The following is a 5,351-nucleotide window of genomic DNA, read 5'->3' as shown; positions in this document are numbered from 1 at the left end:
TATGACTCAACAGCACATAACAACAACAGTTGTTAGGTCCTGTCGAGTTGATTCCTACCCATAGCAGCCCTATGTGACAAAGTTGAACTGTCCTATAGGATTTTCTTGGCTGTAATGTTCACGGGAGAAGATGGTCAGGTCTTTCTCCCACAGGCCATTGGGTGGTTTGAATCACTAACCTTTCAGTTATCAGCCAGGTGCTTAACCATTGCACCCCCAGGGCAGCGGCAGGAACTAGTACAGCTTCCCCAGTCTGTCTATTCTAGAGCAATTCTCTTCTCTAATCCATATTATGGGAGCTCTGGTATAAAATCTGTATTTTATGAGAGTGCTCCCTGAGCTCATAGACAAAGGAGCAAGCAGTACGCTAATGACTGAGGCATTGGTAAGAAGGAGAAGAGGTCGCAGTGTGCATATAATGATAGAAAACCAGTTGCTGTCAAGGTGACTCTGATTCACGGCGACTGCATGTGTGTCAGAGGAGAACTGCTGATGTTTTGGGAAGTACATTGTCAGGCCTTTCTTTCCAGGTGACTCTGGATGGGCTCGAACTGCCAACGTTTCAGTTTGCAGCAACATGCATAAACCATTCTCACTTTCTATTTGGGAGGCTTGAGTTCAATTCCTGGCCAGCACATCTCGTGTGCAGCCACCGCTCATGTGTCAGTGAAGGCTTGTGTATTTCTAAGATGCTGAGCAGGTTTCAGAAGGACTGCCAGACTAAAACAGATGAAGAAGAAACACTGGTGACCTGCTTCTGAAAATCAGCCAATGAAAACCCCGTGGGTCACAGTGATCTGACTCACAACCAATCATGGGGCTAGTGCGGGACCAGGAGGCATTCCATTTCACAGCATGGGGTCCCTGTGAATCGGGGGTCTGCTAGACAGCATCTAACAACAGCAACATGTCATGTAGCCTGGTGGCACCCCAAAGAATGGTTTCTTCGGTCCTGTAAACATACTTGATATCTATGGAATAATCATTCTCCCACTCTCCTAGGCAATGATTTTGCCCCCCTTGCCCTGCTCAAACCTTGGACTCTTCTCACTTCTCACCTCCAGCAGTGACCTTGCTTCTGACTTCCCTGGTGAGGTGGCAGCCTCTAATATTGTCCCCAGGATGCCTGCCTTCTGGTGTTCTTGTCCTTGTGTAACCCCCTCCCCCTGAGTGTGGGCTGGACCTAGTGACCCATTTCTATCAATAGAATTTGGAAAAAGTCATAGAATGGCACGTCGTAATTGGGCTATAAAGAAACCGTGGCTTCCATCTTGTGTGCTCTGTCTCCCTCACCCACTGGCTTGCTTGCTCCCTCTAATGGAAGCTGGTAGTCATGCTGTGTGTTGCCCCATGGACGGCCCCATTGGCAAGGAACTAAGGGAAGTCTCCAGCCAACAGCCAGTGAGGAACTGAGACCAGCAGCCTGGGAGGCACCCTGCCACCAACCACATGAGTGAGCTTAGAAGTTGATCTTCTCCCATCCCAGCCTTGTGATGTCCAAGGCCCTTTCCAACACCTGATAGCAGCCTTGCGAGAGCCAGGGGACTCAGCAAAGCTGTGGCCAGACTCCTGGCCACATGGATTGTGAGATACACATGGTTGTCCCTTTAGGCCACTAAAGTGTTTGTGTGTCTGTGTGTGTATATGGTGAAATACAATAATACACCATCTTAATAATTTCTACAGGTACAACTCAATGACATTGACACATTCTTCAAGTAACCACCCTCACTATCCTTTCCCTAATCATTCCACCACCATTAACATATAGTCACTGCCTCCTAAGCAAAAACTCGCCCTCTCTGCTTCCTCCTCGCCCCCAGTAACTACCAATAATCTTTGCTTTCTACTTATTTGCTGATTTCATATAAGTGAGATGATACTGTGTGTGCTTTTGTGACTCATTGATTTCGCTCAGTATGCTGTTTGCAAGATATATCCATGTTGTGACATGTGTCAGGACTTCATTTCTCTTTATGGCCGAACAATATAGTCCATCGTATGCATAGACCACATTTTTTAAACCCATTCCTCGGTGGATGGACATTTGTTTTGTTTCCAAGTTTTTCTGTAGTGTAAAGAGCTGCAGTGAACATTGGTGTGCAGGTTTTTGTTGTGTTCCCGCCTTCACATCTCCTGGGCAGAAGCCCAGGACTGGGATTGCTGGTCATAGAAGACACTGAGTTTGGATGTCATCTTTTACTCTGCAACAGGTAACTAGTGCACCTGAGGGACTCAAAGCCACCAGAAGGGAACCTGCATGAAGCCCCAGCACCTCCTCTTCTCCCACCAACGTTTCCTCCACACCTGGCCCCTGGTAGACCTTCCACCTTCTCAGAAGCCAGCTGGAGCAGCCTCCCTTGTGCTCAAGAACACACTCTAGCGACTCCCTTCTTTCTTAGGAAACCAGTGTTCACACTCATAAAGTCATTCCCACTGGAGGACACACAATGCTGTTACTTCTTCAATGCTAAAAGTCCTTCCCTGGCCCCGCGTTCCCACCAGCTAACTCCCTGCTCCTTCATCCCACCAGGCAGTAAACTCCTCTACAGAGCACTCAGCGTTTGAGGGTCCTCTAAGGGCTGTGATGGTGTTCGAAAGGAGAGAGGGAGGTGGTAGCTCGTGGGGGTCAAGGCCCCACTGCACCTATGTATGCAAGGAGCTCTTGTGGCATAGTGCCTAAGGCATTTCACTGCCTTACTGGAAACATGGCTGTTCAAACCTACCAGCCACTCTTCGGAAGGAGATTGGGCAATCTGCTTCCGTAGAGATACCGCCTCGGAAACCCAAGGAGGGGTCACTATGAGTAGGATGAGTTTGGTTTGGTTTAGAATACCACTGGGCTTGTCCCTGCCATGGTGTGTTGGTGCCCTCTGCTGGAGAGTTCTGGGACAGTGGGCTACAAGGCCTGTTCGCTCTGTGTATGTGTGTGCACGTGTGAATGTGTGTGTAATGGAGTATGTGTGCATTGTGTAGGTTTGTGTGTGTGCTTCTGTATGCTTGAATATATGAGTGTGCATAAGTATGTGTTCTGGTTACCTAGTGCCGTTCTGACAAGAATATACCATAGATGGGACAGCTGAACAAACAGGAGTTTATTCTCTCATAGTTTAGATGCTTTAAGTCCAAGTTCAAAGTGCCAAGCTCTAGGGGCTGGGTGAAAGCCCCTCAGCCTTGGGCTTCAGCTCTGCCTCCAGCTCCCGGCCCACTGAAGCTAGAGGCTTTTCTTCACTCAGCTTTTGGCTGCTGAGGCTGCCAAGCCCAAGGTTGACAAATAAAAAGACACAGTCCCAATATTACCAAACCACACAGCAGGCCATTAATTCAAGTTCATCGTAAGTCCCAAGACTGGCAGAGCATGGCAGGCTGCTGAACAACGACATGGCTACATTCAGGGTTCAAGGTGTCGTAAGCTAGAGACCATTCCCAAAGCTGCTTCTTATATACAGGAAGCAGACCACATAACCAAAGCAGCTACTCAGCTGCTTGTGGTAGATCCCCCATGGAGTTGATTGCCAGTCTCATCATGGGGAATAACTACCAACAGCTGCCCAGCCACTCAACCAGGCCCAAAGTATGTTGACTACCAAAGTATGTAAGTACACATGTATGTGTGTGTTAGTGTGAGTGTGTGCACACATATAATGGGTTATCAGTGTGTGCGTGTTTGTGCAGGTGCATGCACATGGAAGTGTATGTTTGCATGTATGTGAGTGTGTGAGCATGTGTGTGAGTGTGAGTGTGTATCTGACTGTTAGTATGTGCAAGTATGTGAGTGCATGTGTGTGCACCGGTGTGAGTACACACATGCATGTGCATATGTGGAGTACATATTTGAGTGTGTGATTATGTGTGTGAATATGAATGTGTGTTTGGGTGTGATAATGTGCACAAGTGTGTGTGTGTGCATTAGTGTGTTCACACACATCTGTGTGTGTACAAGTGTCTGAGTGTGTGTGTGTGGTTAGGGGACGAAATTCCCTATTCGCTCAGAACACACGAACACACTTCTTGTTGACCAGGTGCCAGACAGGGTTCTAAGCTCTCTGCTCATGTTAATTCATTTAGTTTTGACAACAACCTTGTTATTATGCCCACTTTTAAGGCAAGGAAACCAAGGCACAGAGGGGTGAAGAAACTTGTCTTCTAAGTGCATGCAGCTGGTCTTGAATTGAACCTAGGCAGTCTGGACCTATCCCTCTTATTGACACTGAGTCAATTCTGAGTCATAGTTACCCTATAAGACACAGGAGAAGTGCACCATAAGATTCTCAAGGTTGTGTTCTATGTGAGAGCAGACTGCCACATCTTTCTTCCTCCGAGTGGCTGGTGGGTTTCAACTGCTGACCTTTTGGTTAGCAGCCAAGCACTTAACCTCTGAACCACCAGGCATGTGAAGCAGGGTTTTGAACTGGTTGGAACCCATTCAGCCATGGTTGATGCAGAAATTGGAACAGAACTGAATTTGTGAATTGTGGGTGTACGGGAACAATGTCTGGAACAGGAAAAATGACTGATCGGAGCTCTGGAATGGGAGACTCGGAGGAGGTATCGTGAACCCTTGTAGGAGTCTGATGTGGGAGACCGGATTATTTCCAAGACTGTGGAGAATGACAGACATTCAATGTGATGCAGTTGGCCATCATCTTTGAGCTGAGCAACATTGTTTCCTACTCTGCTGTTCAAGAGATTTGGTTGCTTTGCAATGTACCCTTGTTTTCTAGGAGGAAGATTATGTTTCTAGAAGGGTGTCAACCTGTAATGTTTCCTGTTCTGGCTATCATTGCAATACACTCACATTTTATGCGTTCAGGTCCATTCCAGTTTCTCTTCATTGGCTATGACTGAACTGGGAAGAACTTGTTCAAAGCACTAATTTGAAATATGGTGTTGGCAGGGAATAATGCATATATCAAGACCTGTCAGAAGAATGAACAAATGTGTCCTGGAAGAAGTACAGCCAGTATTCTCGTTAGAAGTGAGGATGGTGAGACTTCATCTCACGTGCTTTGCACATGTTATTAGGAGGGACCAGTCCCTGAAGAAGGACATCATGCTTGGTAAAGTAGTTGGTCAGTGAAAAAGAGGAAGACCTTCAGTGGGATGACTTGACACAGTGGCTGCAACAATGGGTTCAAACATAGCAAAGATTGTGAGATTGGCACAGGATTGGGCAATGTTTCGTTTTATTGTATATAGGGTCACTATGAGTTGCTGACTCAATAGCACCTAATGAAAGCAACAGTCTGGACCTGGAGTCTTGACTCTCAACCTCAGTTCTCTATGGCCTCTCCAAAGTCACCTATACTCATTCCTACTCCATATTAGTCCTGGGGGCAGCGGTGGCTCAG

The sequence above is a fragment of the Orycteropus afer genome, unplaced genomic scaffold (assembly GCF_000298275.1).
Source record: "Orycteropus afer afer isolate SDZICR_OR568_19922 unplaced genomic scaffold, OryAfe1.0 scaffold00136, whole genome shotgun sequence".
Taxonomy (NCBI): domain Eukaryota; kingdom Metazoa; phylum Chordata; class Mammalia; order Tubulidentata; family Orycteropodidae; genus Orycteropus; species Orycteropus afer.
This window is presented reverse-complemented; position numbering follows the sequence as displayed.